We start from the raw sequence: 16,240 nt of genomic DNA, 5'->3' as shown, positions 1-16,240 counted from the left end.
TGGCGCCTTGCTAGGTCGTAGCCATTGACTTAGCTGAAGGCTATTCTAACTATCTTCTCTGCAAATAAACGAGGCTTCGTCCGTTGCATCGCTAGCTAAGTCGTCCGTACAACTGGGGCGAGTGCTAGTAAGTCTCTCGAGACCTGCCGTGTGGTGGCGCTCGGTCTGCGATCACTGACAGTGGCGACACGCGGGTCCGACATGTACTAATGGACCGCGGCCGATTTAAAGCTACCACCTAGCAAGTGTGGTGTCTGGCGGTGACACCGCACTTTTGATCACATAGTGTATGTGGTTTCACTAGCTAACCCCAGTACAAATAAGGCACGGAACAAGTGAAAGACAAATAAGACTTTGAAGGGAAAGCTTTGAGGGAGATACGACTAACGCACAAAAGTTTGTACCGGACTGGCATCTGAACTTAACTGTAACCAAACGAATTTTTTATTCGACTTCCTTAAATGCTTCGACTTCCTTAAATACTTACAAAATGCAACTTCATCTTCTTCGAGCTCTTTGTGTAGTTCATGAAATTCCCTTTCTATACCACGTAATGACGTTTCTCGGACCCTCACTCTTTTTTGCCTTGTTTTGCACTTCCGTCTTCCTTGTCCACTACACAAGCTATCCCTACAAGCTGCAAACCATTCATTCAAGAAATGCCATTTTCCTACAAATGTGGACTCCAGCACCACCCTATACTGGCTACCACGTTGTGTGTGTGCACTTCGCGCGTGAAGACAGTTGAAAATCGTCTTGCGGAGATGACAATTCCCGTGAAAATATATTTGTGGCTATTCATGCGAGTTGAGGTCAGCTAACATGAATTGACTTTACGAGGCGCGAGGTGATGGACAGTGTGAATAAACAAACCTTAACTGACGATGACGCGACGTGACGATGTCGTGACGGAGCAGTGTGAACTGGCCCTATCGCACTGGCTCTTGTCGTTTTACCGTTAAAATCGTGATTTTTCTTCTGTTATTATACACACTCTCACCCAGTAAGAAAACCCAGTTATGCATTATCGCTATAAAACTGTCTGTTCGTTTGTTATTACTTAAGTTATCTTATGAGGCACACTCTTTCCTTTCGAAGTACATCTTACTGAATACACAGTTTCATAACGCCAGTGCATCTTCCACTTGGCAGTAATGACAATGATGTGCACAATTTTAATTAGTATACCGGGAGAGGAAAAAGTTTCCTTTCGAAGGCCTTGCAGTTCAGAATCGTTATACGAATCAGGTAAAATCGTCGTCAGTATTGACGTAACCATCTCACCGACGCATCAGGTTAAAAGTGACCGCTTGGTAAAGCACCGCGTCCTGCTGCGTGAAGATATCCATAACTACCTGCGGCACATCCTATCCTGACAGAAATGGTCGACCCTCCAAGGTGTTTTCTAAGAGACCGAAGGCGTGACAGTCGCATGGAGAGAGAGTTACCATGAAGCGGTAGGACGCCTTGTCCCAACATTCTACAACGGTGGTTTTCGACAGATATGCTGCCCCATAAACATTCTTTGTTCTCGAATGAACCTGTCCCTCACTAGGCAAGAGAAGAATGACATCGCAATGGTCCTGTTTGAATGCATTTAGTAATAAACTCGCTTTACTTCACGTTTCCGTGTTCACCGCACGCACGTCGGAATACACGAATGCCACACTAATTCCATGCCTATTTGATCTCAGAGTAGCACTTACAACCTACATCCTCAATTACTCTCTAGATGTATACCGTCTCTGTCTTCCTTTATAGCTTTATCCCCCTCTAGCAACATGTTATTTACTCCCTGATGTCTTAACAAATGTCCTGTCACCCTATACCTACTTCTTGTCCTCAGGGTTTTGCAGATATTCCTTTTCTCTCCGATTCTGCGCAGAACCTCCTCATTCCTTACCTTATCGGTCCACCTAATTCTCAACGTTCGTCTATACCACTATAAGTCAAATGCTTCGATTCTCTTCTTTTCCGGTTTTCTCCACATTCCATGTTTCACTACCATACAGTGCTGTGCTCCAAACGTACATTCTCAGAAATTTTTTCCTTAAATTAAGCCCTGTGTTTGGTACTAGGAAACTTCTCTTGGCCAGGAATGTCCTTTTTGCCAGTGCTAGTCTGCTTTTGATGTCCTCCTTGCTCCGTGCGTCACGAGTTATTTTGTTGTCTTGGTAGCAGAATTTCTTCATCTACTTCGTGACTATCAGTCCTCATGTTAAGTTACTTACTGTTCTCATTTCTGCTACTTCTCATTACTTTCGTCTTTCTTCCATCTCTCTCAATCCATATTCTGTACTCATTAGACTGTTCATTCCATTAAACAGATCCTGCACTTGTTCTTTATTTTCACTGATGATAGCTCTGTCATCAGCGAATCTTACGACTGATAGCCTTTCACCTTTAATTTTAATTCCAATTCTCAGCCTTTCTTTTATTTCCATCGTTGCTCCTTCGGTGTATACGTTGAAATAGGGGCGAAAGACTACATCCCAATCTTACATCCTTTTTAAACAGAGCACTTGACGCGCTGCCGTATCATCTAGTAGGCGAAGATTATGCTCTTATATAGGTGACATAAGCCATACATAAGAGCATAATCTTCGCCTATTAGTTGATACGACAGCGCGTCAAGTATTAATAATATGCCTCCATATGTTTACCTAACTTGTTGTTTCCATTTTATGCTCAACGTTTCGACAACAGACACAGTCGTCTTCTTCATCTGCGTCTACATAAACTAAGACGACAAAAGTGATAGGACACCTCCTAATAGCGTGTCGAACTTCCTTTTAACCTGTGTAGTGCAGCAACTCGACGTGACAGGGAATCCACAAGTCGCTGGAAGATCCTTGCAGAAATATTGAGCTATGTTGCCTCTGCAGCCGTCCATAATTGCGAACGTGTTGCCGGTGCAGGATTTTATGCACAAACGGACCTCCCAATTATGTCCCATGAATGTTCGACACGATTCATGTCTGGCGATATGGGTGGCCAAATCATGCGCTGGAATTCTCCAGAACGTTCTCCAAATCAATCGCGAACAGTTGTGGCCCGGTGACATGGCGTGTTGTCATGTACAAAAATTCAGTCTTCCTTTGGGAACATGAAGTCCACGAATGACTGCAAATGATCTCGAAGTAGCCGAATATCCAAAGGACCTAGTTCATTCCAGCAAACACAGCCCACACCATTATGGAGCCACCACTTGCACAGTGTATTGTTGACAACTTGGGTTCATGGCTTCGTGGTGTCTGCGCCACACTCGAACCCTACCATCATCTATTACCAAGTGATACGGGGACTCATCTGACCAGGCCACGGCTTTCCAGTCGTCTAGGGTCAAACCGATCTGGCCACGAGCCCAGGAGAGGCGCTGCAGGCGCTGTCGTGCTGTTATAAAACGCACTCGCGTCGATCGTCTGGTGCCACAACTTATTGACGCCATATTTCGCCGCACTATCGTAACGGGTACGTTCGTCGTACGTCCCACATTGATATCTGCCTGTCTGTTAGCACTGACAGCTCTACGCAAACACCGCTGCACTCGATCGTTAACAAAGCCGTCGGCCACTGCGTCGCCCGTGGTCAGATGTAACGCCTGAAATGCGGTATTCTCTAGACACTGTGGATCCCAGAATACTGATTTCGCTAACAATCTCCGAAATAGAATGCCCCATACTTCTAGTGCGCCCATTGACACGTCGGAAACATTTTCACATGAATCACATGATTGCAAATCACAGCTGCACCAATGCACTGCGCTTTTACACCTTGTGTACGCTCCACTACCGCTATCTGTGTATGCGCCTATCACTATCTCATGATGTTGGTCACTTCAGTGTACAGACCCCACAAACCAACGTATGGTGCAGTCATTTCCTTTACTGACGTGTATTCTGACTATCAGCAGCTGTATGAAATATTATTCCAAATTATTTCCTGAACGCAAATTTCGTGACATCAGCTGCAATGAATGCAGATGTATTACCCATCTGTGACGTATGAAAATTTCTGCCGGACCAGTACTCGAACCCGAATTTTCTGCTAAAACGCGAGCGGTCGAAATGGCTAAGGCGACAGCTCGTGATAAGCAGAAAATCTGGGTTCGAGTCCCGGGCCAGCACAAATTTTTGTATGTTACGGTTGGGTAATATATCTGTACCCATTGCAGCTAATGTTATGAAATTCTCATTCAGTTAAATATTTGAATAACATTTCCTTCCCTGTTACACTCGCGAATGGAGTGAGGCAAAAACATCTATATGCCGCCGTACGAAACGTACCTTGGCGGCGGTAGAATTTTTGTGCAGTCGACTTCAAATACCGGTTCTATAAATTTTCTCAGTAGTATGTCACAAAAAGAACGCCATAATCCCTCCAGGGATTTCCATTTGAGTTCACGAAGCATTTCTGCAATACTCGCGTGCTGGCCGAACCTACCCTAGCAATTCTAGAAGACCTCCGCTGGATTGCTTCAATGTCTTCCTTTACATTTAGTGCAGGTTTCCGTTCATCACGCCGAGTAAAGAATAGTGTAAGTCATCTTGTCTTCATCTACTGTCACTCAACAACGACAACTTCCCGTACACCAAAGTGTCATCAAGAAACAGTTGCAAATTGCTGCTTACCCTGTCCGTCCATGTATACAAAGAATAAGAGCTGTCTTATCATACTTCCCTGAGGCATTCCTCACGGTATCCTTGTCTCTGACGACCACTCACCGTCGAGGACAGAATGCTGGGTTCTATCATTTCAGAAGTTTCGAGCCATTCTCATACCTGACAACCTACTCTTATCCTCATACCATCGTTGACAGTGCCAAACATTTTCCGGATATCCAGAAATATGGAATGAGTTTTGCTTTTATGTATACTCGCTGCATGGATTCCAGTCAGACAGCGTGTACACATACAGCAAAACTCGTGGCACTTGAAGAAGACGACTGGGACGATTGCCGCAATGTTGTTGTTGTGGTCTTCAGTCCTGAGACTGGTTTGATGCAGCTCTCCATGATACTCCATCCTTTGCAAGCCTCTTTATTTCCGAATAACTACTTTAAATTACATCCTACTGAATCTGCTTGCCATATACATCTCCTGGTCTCCCTATATGATACTTACCTCCCACACTTCCCTCCAATACTAAATTGGTGATTCCTTAGTGTCTCAGAATGAGTGCTACCAACCGATCCCTTCTTCTAGTCAAGGTTGGGCGACAAATATCTGCTCTCTCCAAGTCTATTCGATACCTCCAAATTAACTGTCTGTTTTACCCAAATCTTCAGCGTTCTTCTGTAGCACCACATTTCTCTTCTTGTCTAAACTGTTTATCGCCCATGTTTCACTTTCATACATGGTTACATTCCATACAAATACTTTCGCAAAAGACATCCCAATACTTAAATCTATATTCGATGTTAAAAAATTTCTCTCCAGAAACGCTTTTCTCCCCATTGTCAGTCTACATTTAGTATCCCATCTACTTCAACCACCAGCAGTTATTGCCAGCCGCGGTGGTCTCGAGGTTCTAGGCGCTCAGTCCGGAACCGCGCGACTGCTACGGTCGCAGGTTCGAATCCTGCTTCGGGCATGGATGTGTGTGATGTCCTTAGGTTAGTTAGGTTTAATTAGTTCTAAGTTCTAGGGGACTGATGATCACAGATGTTAAGTCCCATAGTGCTCAGAGCCATTTGAACCGCAGTTATTTTGCTGCCCAAATAACAAAACTCATTTATTACTTTAAGTGTCCCGTTACCTAATCCAATTCCGTCAGTATCACCTGATTTAATTCGGATACATTCCATTATGTTTGGTTTGGTTTGTTGGTATTTGTCTTCTATTCTCTTTTCAAGACAGTCTATTCCGTTTAACTGCTCTTCCAAGTCCTTTGGTGTCACTGACACAATATCAATGTCATCAGCAAACTTCAAAATTTGTATTTCATCTTCCTTAACTTTAATTCCTACTCCAAATTTTCTTTTGTTTCCTGTTTCTTCAGTGAACAGATTGAATGACGTGGGTGATAGGCAAAGCCATGTCTCACTTCCTTGTCAGTCAGTGCTTACCTCTCAAGCCCCTTGACTCTTTGTTACTTCAAACAGCATTTCGCTCCATGTGTTTTACCCTGCTACCTTGAGAATTCAAAGAGATTATTCCAGTCAGCATTGTCAAATGCTTTCTGTAAGTCTAAAAACGGTATCAACATAGGTTTGCTTTTGGTTAACCCATCTTCAAAGATAAGTCTTAGCCGGTCGCAGTGGACGAGCGGTTCTAGGCGCTACAGTCTGGAACCGCGCGACCGCTACGGTCGCAGGTTCGAATCCTGCCTCGGGCATGGATGTGTGTGGTGTCCTTAGGTTAGTTAGGTTTAAGTAGTTCTAAGTTCTAGGGGACTGATAACATCAGAAGTTAAGCCCCATAGTGCTCAGAGCCATTTGAACCATTTTTGAAAGATAGGTCTTAGGGTTGGTATTGCCTCGCTTATTCCTACACTTCTACGAAATCCATACTAATCATTCCCGAGATCAGCTTCTACCGGTTTTTCCATTCCTCTGTAAGGAAGTGTTTTGGAACCATGACTTATTAAACTGATAGTTCGGCAATATTCACACCTGTCAGGAATTGCTTTCTTTGGAAGTGGAATTATTGTATTCTTCTTGAAGCCTGAGGGTATTTCGTTTGTGTCGTACGTCTTGCACACCAGATGGAATACATTTATCATGGCCGGTTCTCCCAAGGCTGTCAGCAGTTCTGACGAAATGTCGTCTACTCTCGTGGCCAAGTTTCGACTTAGGCCTTTCACCGCTTTGTCAAATTCTTCTCCCAATATTGAATCTCCCGTCTCATCTTCATCCACGTTCTCTATAACGTTGCTATTCAAGTTACTATCTCTTGTGCAGACACTCTATCCATGCCTTCCAGCTTTGAACTTTCCCTTCTTTGTTTAGGACCGGTTTTCCATCTGATCGTTTGATAATCATACAGTTACGTCTCTTTTCTCCAAAAGCCACTTTAATTTTCCTGCAGGCTGTATGTAGCTTACCCCTACTGAAATATGTTTCTAAATCTTTGCACTTTGTCCTCTAGTCATTTCTGCTTACACAGTTTCAGTTCGTTATGGAAATATTGTGCAGTAAATTGAAACGACAACTCGGCAGAGCAGCGGGAGACACACTGTTAGTTAATAACACAGAGAAAACCTGAGAAAACGTATCTCATGCACATTACATGTATGATATGCGACAGTTTTTAAATTCTGTGTGCGTAATTCGGTTTTTTTTCGATTGTAGTTTATAAAAATCCAGTCGTAAGTTAAACATCGTTATTATCGTTTCCGACTGTAAAAAATTTGCCAGTGCAATTGCAGTTCTAGCGTCCCTAGTTCTCATCATCAGTACACAGCATAAAAACCCTCGGCTCTTCTACGTACCGGTCAACTCGTGGAGTTTGGACATGGGGATTAGTGGACCATCTCTTGATCTTCCCTTGCCGCAAATTTCACTGCACACAGTTTGCAGGGCATCACCCCTTGGTACTTAAATGGTCCGCCCTCATACTTAACAACTCATTTCATTGACACATTAAACATACTGGGCTGGCTGAGAACAGTCATCACTTGAACCACGTCTTTATCTTGCACACTAAGAACAAAACTGTCAAACTGTCGCGCCTGTCTGCCTCTTTGTTTGAACAAGTTAATCTCCGAAGCTACTACGTAAATTCTCATGGGATTTTTGCACGTAATTTGAGCTTGGTATGGAGCAATGTACAGGCTTTATTTAAACAAAATCGGATTATGAATAAAAAAATCGTTATTTAAAATTTTATCTAAAAACGTCGTTTTCGTTTGCCTGTTAGAACATTGTATCTCCAAAGCTACGAAGCGGATTTCCATGCGCTTTTCGCAGGTGAGTTGAGTATAGCTTGGGGCAACGTATAAAGTTTGTTTCATCAAAGTCGGCTTGAGCAGCTCGAGAAGGAATGAAATGTCTCTGATGTAAATGCTACTCAGGTCGCGTCCAGTGAGCAAACTGCATTGAAGTCACCGAGCTCTCATGATCTGTCAATTCTGGTATTACTGCTTCTCTACTCACAACACAACATACCTTGCCTCCTTTTATACTGGTGGGTGCACCTCTCGTGATATCTACTGGTCATTGCGCCATTGCATATGATTGTCCAGATACTTTTGATCAGATACAGAAGTGATGTGGCGAATTAATAAAGTTTCGGATAAATTATACGAGTACAACGCTAAGGCAGAGATTCAAAATCTGGTTATAAAAAGTATCCTAGGGTAGATGTCTACTATGGTCATAATTTGCTGGCTAAGGAATGTAGATTGAAACTGAAAAAAATTGCAGATGAGTGGGAAACAGAAAATGGGATACTGATAAGTTGAAAGACGCAGAGGTTGCTTAGAGTTTCAAATGGAGCATAAAGCTCCGACTGACTGCAACAGGTTAAAAGCATCCAATAAAAGATGGGTGGGTAGGTCAGAGAGTCGAAGTAGTGACGGCAGCAGGGGAACAACTAAGTAAAATCATAAGACCAAGCCGGAATCCTTGAAAACAACGAGTTATAAATTTAAATGTGGAAAAGAAAAAAAATTATGTAAATGACCGAAAACGAAGCAGACAAGATATAATAGAGACGCCTAAATATTAGACTGAAAGGGAGCGGGAAATGGCATCGGAGTAATGACTAGATGATAAACGCAAAGCTGTAGAGCCACACATGGCTATGGAAAAGAGTTATAGCGCCTATAGGAAACTTGAAGAGTCTTTTGGAGGAGAGAGAATGACTTGCGGGGAAGAGGCCTTCGAAATAGGGCATCTTATTGTTGCGCGCAATGTGAATTTGCTCTCTGTGTAGCACCACATTTATCACGTGCACTAAAAGTGTCTGGCGCTTGGTCTTCCTATTGGGCGGAGTGTGCCGTCGGCGGTTCACGCTCGACTCTTTAATTATGCTACAATCATAACAACAACGTGTGATGTGTTGCCTATCAGCCAGGCGCAACGGGTAGCTCTGAATAGAGATGTGCGTGACCCTCCAACGTTAAATTTAGTGTAAAGTTGTTTTATGTGATTTATCGTTGATTGAAAAATCAAAAGTCAATATATTAAAATAGCAGCCTATTGTGTTTGAAGATGACCGCCTCCGTAAAGAGAGAAACAGGAAAATCGGCGCCTCCAGATGAAGGAAACCATTAATACACGCGCCGCCCCAGAACGAAAAACACAATTCGCAATGCCACTCAGTAGGCCAACCTGCTTCAAATACAGGATATAATAGAAAATATGGATATAAAATCGTACAAAACTGTGTTCATTTTAGATTATTTGGGTCGCTGATTTCGAATCCTGTGTCGGAATTATGAAATACAAAATGGCTGATCCAATTTGGCGCACTGAAAATCGTAAATTTAGCAGTTTCAAGTAAACCTACGGGTATAAAGAACTGTGAGGCCGCTAGTAACGAATTAGAAGTCGAAATTGCCGTACTGACTTATTCGATTTTTTTGGATTTTCAGTCGAACTCAGAGGCACATTCGTCGCTTGTGTATTATTGCTTTCAGAAGCATCACTGTCTGGTTGTCCACTGAGGGACAGTTCGAAAAGCAGATCTTTTATCTCATGTGGAATCTGTTTATTTTCTTCAATCATGATTTTATGTGCTCTCGAGATGGATGGATCCGAAAATGTCAGAAGTCGGTGGATTACGACATGCATCGTTATCTCACGGCAAATCTTGCGTGTAAAATCTTCTCGGTAACGCCAGGTGTCCATCCCTATTCCGCGCCTCCTGCGCGTCTGCAGATAGTCAATCGGCAACAGGACAGTTTTGATTATGGCATATCCGTATATAAAAACTATGTGGACTGATGTCGGCATCGGGCATTATTGCAGAATATTCCGAGTCCGGTGAAGTTGGCATAGAGAATATTCATTTTTTCAGAGTTGATGACAGATACGTAACACTTCCGAAGCTCTCTGTACAAAATTTAAATACTCTGCAACATTTCAGAAAAAGGAAAAAACAATAAATAAAAAAAAAAAAAAAAAGAAAGCTTATTTCCCAGTTTGCGAAAAAAAAATTATGATTAAAATTCCGAATAGCTTCCCACGAATATTACAGAAAACAATAACGACTTTTTTTTGTGCAGATAATGGTTTATGAGATAATTGCAATGACGGGGGACCCATTTTTACCGTGCTATAAAAGCGCATGTACGTGCACGCAGACAGATTTGAACTTGTTAAATATGCTACACAGGGTTTCGGATAATATGATATTAGTTTAGTTTTAAGCGGATATACGTCATTAGACCTGTTAAAATACCACAAACATACTTTTAGAGTGCTACCCATGTTATTTTATCCAAGGTGGCTATCATGTATCATACAGGCCACACAAACAATATCCGAAAAATTTGTGGTCCAATTCACTGTTATCGTCAACTTTCACGGCACGTATCATATCAACTTGAGAGTGGAATGACACCGCAGCATTGGACAAGTATGCATCAGTGCAATATACACAATATTTCGTCGGACTAAAGGCAGAAGGCGCACTTTTTTTTGTATTCTGTCCAGCTTTTGTATCTAGTTGGCCCACTGTGCCCTGGCGTGAGCGTGTTACAGTATTTCACATAGAAAACGACCTGCAATTACGTGAAAGTAAACTTTCGTTCTCTTCTTTAATATACGTGATCTATTTGATCCTCAATTACTTTAGCTTTGATTCATAACTCAGGTCGACAAAGAAATGTTTTAACGGGTGAGCAAAGCACAGCTGACCCTGCCAGTCCTAGGGGAAATTATCCACTGAGGCAGAGGAAAAGTATCCAGGCAGCACAGCAAGATCGTTGTTATACTCTGTTCCAGGACACTATCAACCTGATCAGCCTTTCAGCAAAGCGGCATCACACTACGCAGACCGTTCGGTCCGTAATTTGGAGGTTACCCAGCCTGCCAATTATCTTTTGATTACACAGGGTGGTCCACTGATCGTTACCGGTCCAAATATCTCACAAAATAAGCGTCAAACGAAAAAACTACAAAGAACGAAACTTGTCTAGCTTGAAGGGGGAAACCAAATGTCGCTATGGTTGGCCTGCTAGATAGCGCTGCCATAGGTCAAACGGATATCAACTGAAATGACAATTAAATGGACACCCTAGCTGCAAACAGGCGTTGATGTACTTCATTGGGGACATGTTGAAAATGTGTGCCCCGACCGGGACTCGAACACGGGGAGCGTGCAAGGGATAAGTCCCTGCAGACGCACTATCCTCTGTGCCCGCGGTGGCTCAGATGGATAGAGCGTCTGCCATGTAAGCAGGAGATCCCGGGTTCGAGTCCCGGTCGGGGCACACGTTTTCGACACGTCCCCAATGAAGTACATCAACGCCTGTTTGCAGCTAGGGTGTCCATTTAATTATCATTTCATTTCTAGCAAAGCTGCATGGTCATCCACAGTAACTGTTCTTTCGGGAACAGATACTACCGTCATATATGGATATCAACTGCGTTTTTTTAAAATAAGAACCCCCATTTTTTTATTACATATTCATGTAGTACGTCAAGAAATATGAATGTTTTAGTTGGATCACTTTTTCGCTTTGTGATAGATGGCGCTGTAATAGTCACAAACATATGGCTCACAATTTTAGACGAACAGTTGGTAACAGGTAGATTTTTAAATTAAAATACAGAACCTAGATACGTTTGAACATTTTATTTCGGTTGTTCCAATGTGATACATGTACCTTTGTGAACTTATCATTTCTGAGAACGTATGCTGTTACAGCGTGATTACCTGTAAATACCACAATAATGCAATAAATGCTCAAAATGATGTCCGTCAACCTCAATGCATTTGACAATACGTGTAACGACATTCCTCTCAACAGCGAGTAGTTCGCCTTCCGTAATGTTCGCACATGCATTGACAATGCGCTGACGCATGTTGTAAGGCGTTGTCGGTGTATAACGATAGCAAATACCCTTCAACTTTCCCCACAGAAAGAAATCCGGGGACGTCAGATCCGATGTTAACGTGCGGGCCATGGTATGGTGCTTCGACCACCAATCCACCTGTCATGATATATGCTATTCAATACCGCTTCAACCGCACGCGAGCTATGTGCCGGACATCCATGATGTTGGAAGTACATCGCCATTCTGTCATGCAGTGAAACATCTTTTAGTAACATCGCTAGAACATTACGTAGGAAATCAATATACAATGCACCATTTAGTTTGCCGTCGATAAAATGGGGGCCAATCATCCTTCCTCCCTGATGTGCGGATTAGCCGCGACAGCAGCTAAAACACCTACTTGGGCATCATCATTTGTTGCAGGTCGTGGTTGACGTTTCACATGTAGCTGAACACTTCCTGTCTCCTTAAATAACGTAACTATCCAGCGAACGGTCCGGACACTTGGATGATGTCGTCCAAGATACCGAGCAGCATACATAGCACACGCCCGTTGGGCATTTTGATCACAATAGGCATACATCAACGCGATATCGACCTTTTCCGCCATTGGTAAACGGTCCATTTCAACACGGGTAATGTATCACGAAGCAAATACCGTCCGCACTGGCGGAATGTTACGTGGTACCACGTACGTATACGTTTGTGACTATTACAGCGCCATCTATCACAAAGCGAAAAAAGTGGTCCAACTAAAACATTCATATTTCTTTACTTACTACACGAATATGTAATAAAAATGAGTGTTCCTATTTAAAAAAAAGCAGTTGATATCCGTTTGACCTATGGCAGCGCCATCTAGCGGGCCAATTATAGCGCCATTTGGTTTCCCCCTTCAAGCTAGACAAGTTTCGTACTTTGTAGTTTTTTCGTTTGACGCTTATTTCGTGAGATATTTGGCCTGGCCACTGTTAATGGACCACGCTTTATACTGTGTCCCGGCTAGAGCAGTGACACAGCTATAAAAAGTGCAACACGTGTGAAAATTCGATTTAAACAATCTTATAAAACTTATATTGATATACACTGAAGGAAAAAAAATCACAACACAAAGGAGTTGTGCGACATAAACGGAAGTTTTTGATAAATTTCCTGCCAATCGCGTAAGAGTGTCGTCGGTAGCGCCACTAAAAGAATGGGAACCAGGCTGTCCGTAAATACTCGCTGTAACGGCCGTGAGCGTTAGTTACCTTTGAGACTGGACGCGCTAAGATGATGTTAGTCAAGAATGCCTTTAAGGCGACAAAGATTGCTTTATCAATACCTCACTGATGTAAGCTGGTTCTGCCTGGTCAGAAACAGATCAATTGAGGGTCTGCAACCAACATGTCTGATTGCTAGACACACGGGACCTGCACCTGGATTAATGGTCGTTGTATCGCGTCTGAATACCTTAACGCAAAGTACATCAAATTCCATTGACGCCTCCATAAGAGATAGTCTCCACTCGTTCCAGTCTGACTGTGTAAGCGTAGACCAGATGAGGCTTAAATTCAGACAACTGAGAGATGTATACTACATAAATTAATAACAAATGATACTGATGCCCCATGATACAGAAAATCAGGTCAGAACAAGCAGAAGAAGCAACGAAAAAAGCATGTCAAATTTAAAAGAACGCAAAATCTCCTAGCTTGGAGAAGTTTTAGGAAAGCTCCAAACTTAGCACAGACTTCAATGTAAGATTTTTTAGTAGTTTTCGCTACGAAATCTGGTAGAATATCCAGAGAGATTCTGGGCGTATGTAAAGTATGATGTGTTGGCAGAAGAGCCAACACCGTGTAGCTAGAGGAGGCCGAAATGCACACGTTTAAGCTCACGCAAACTGGCGTGAGGTCTGGAACAGGACAATGTAATTAATATAGCCAATAAGGTACGTTGCTGCTGGAATACTTAACTTTAATCCATAATTGGAGAACATCGCTCTTGTTGATACATTAATAACAATCTCAATATAAACTGGTAATGGCGCCTTGCTAGGTCGTAGCAAATGACGTAGCTGAAGGCTATGCTAACTATCGTCTCGGCAAATGAGAGCGTATTTGTCAGTGTAGCATCGCTAGCAAAGTCTGCTGTACAACTGGGGCGAGTGCTAGGACGTCTGTCTAGACCTGCCGTGTGGCGGCGCTCGGTCTGCAATCACTGACAGTGGCGACACGCGGGTCCGACGTATACTAACGGACCGCGGCCGATTTAAAGGCTACCACCTAGCAAGTGTGGTGTCTGGCGGTGACACCACAAAGTACACCACCAACAGGACACAACTAAAACCTTCACTGCTTTATAGCGATGGTGATGTTACTGATGACAGTGTCACTAAAGAAAAGATATTAAACGCGGTATTCCGACGTTCCTTCAGCAAGGAAGTCGATGTGAATATTCCAGAGTTCGAATCAAGAACAACTGGCAACACGAGTAATTTGGAAGTAGATATTCTCAGCGTAGCAAAACATCTTAACTCACTTAATATAAGCAAGGTCTCCGGTCCAAATCGTATATCAGTTAGGTTCCTTTCGGCTTTCGGTGACACATAGCTCCATTTTTATGAATGATGTACAACCGCTCGCTCGCAGAAAGACTGGAGAGTTGCACAGGTCACATCAGCATCCAATACAGGAAATAGGAGTAAGCCGATGGCTTACAGATCCGTATCAATAAGGTCGAGTTACGGTAGGAATTTGGAATATATGCTGTGTTCGAACACCCCGAAGGAAACGAATTATTGACAAATAGTCAGCATGCATGCAGAAAATATCGTTCCTGTGAACCACAGTTGCCCTTTGCTCACACGAAGAAATGAGTGCTATCGACGGAGGATTTAAAATTGATACCATATTCTCAGATTTCCAGAAACGTTTTGATACTGTTCCTCACCAGCAACTTCTAATCAAATCACGTGCGTACAGAGTATCGTCTCCGTTGTGAAACTGGATTCGTGATTTCCGGTCAGAGAGGTCACAGTTCGTAGTAACTGATGAAAAATCATGGAGTAAAACAGAAGAGATATTTGACGTTCCGCAAGGAAGTGTTATAGGCCCTCTGCTGCTCCTGATCTATGCAAACGATTTAGGAGACAATTTGATCAGCTATCTTAGATTGTTTGCGTGTGGTGCTGTCATTTACAGTCTCGTAAAGTCATCAGATGATCAAAATCAATTTCAAAATGATTTAGAGAAGATATCTGTATGGTAAGAAAAGTAGCAATTGACTCTAAATAATGAGAAATGTGTAGTCATTCACACGAGTAATAAAAGGAATCTACTAAGTATCGGTTAAACGGTAAATCGTACAAAACGTAAGGCTATAATTCAACTAAACATATTAGCATTAAAATTACGAATAACTTTAATTGGGACGATCACATAGATAATGTTCTGCGGAAAGCGAACCAAAGACTGCACGGTTTGCGATCTGCGTCAGATATGATTGACGGAGGACACAGAAAAAATTCCTTTTGTATTATCACGAAATAGGGGAGGGAGAGGACGGATATGATACGCGGACTGGATTGACAAACATTAAAACAAAGACGTTTTCAAACGCCTGGCTAAATCTGCGAGACAGAACAGATAGTTGGAACTGTGGAAAGGGGCCAAAAATGAGCGGCTGTCAGTTACACTCGAACACATAACTATTTAGTTGCCCAAAGATTACAGCGCAAATTTCTGAGCTGAACTATCTACTGAATATGTCACAATCTTATGGCTTAAGGGCACAACCTCTTTAAATTTTAAAACGGTTGAAGGCCCATGATTTGAAACACAACTACAATAAATTTTCAAAAGTCAGAAGGCCTGAAGCTTTATCCAGAAAAAAAATATTTTTATTGAGGCTGAAGGCTCAAACAATCTAAGATTTAGAAAGTAAGGAATTTTAACTTTAAGACGGTTGAAGGCCCATGATTGAAAAAACACAACTACAATGAATTTTCAAAAGGCAGATGCCCGAAAGCTTTATCCAAAGAAATATTTTAAATGAGGCTGAAGGCCCAAACAATGCAAGACTTGACAAGTAAGGAACTTTCAATTTTAAAGCGGCTGAAGGCCCATTATTTAAAACCCAACTAAAAGCATACAGATTCAAGCCATCGGCTATAAGCCATTAAAATACAGAATCAAACACCAATAAGAAAAGGCAGTACAGCGAGCGGCGCTCAGAAGTTTCCGGGGGTCGGTCTGCACTTGAAATATTAACGTTCGCTTAGGGGAGACAGGTAGTCGGCCCAACTATATC

The 16,240-nt window shown here is 42.5% G+C and overlaps 1 non-coding gene across 1 annotated transcript; it reads left to right on the top strand.

The window, feature by feature from the left end:
* Positions 1-11,304: 11,304 nt before the first annotated feature.
* On the top strand, positions 11,305-11,379 carry Trnat-ugu (transfer RNA threonine (anticodon UGU)). The gene has a single exon. It is a non-coding gene; the product is annotated as a tRNA-Thr (tRNA).
* Positions 11,380-16,240: the final 4,861 nt, after the last annotated feature.

Source organism: Schistocerca serialis, chromosome 6 (genome assembly GCF_023864345.2).
Source record: "Schistocerca serialis cubense isolate TAMUIC-IGC-003099 chromosome 6, iqSchSeri2.2, whole genome shotgun sequence".
In the NCBI taxonomy this organism is placed as follows: domain Eukaryota; kingdom Metazoa; phylum Arthropoda; class Insecta; order Orthoptera; family Acrididae; genus Schistocerca; species Schistocerca serialis.
Note: the sequence above shows the minus strand (reverse complement) of the source record. Positions and strands in the feature narration are given on the sequence as shown.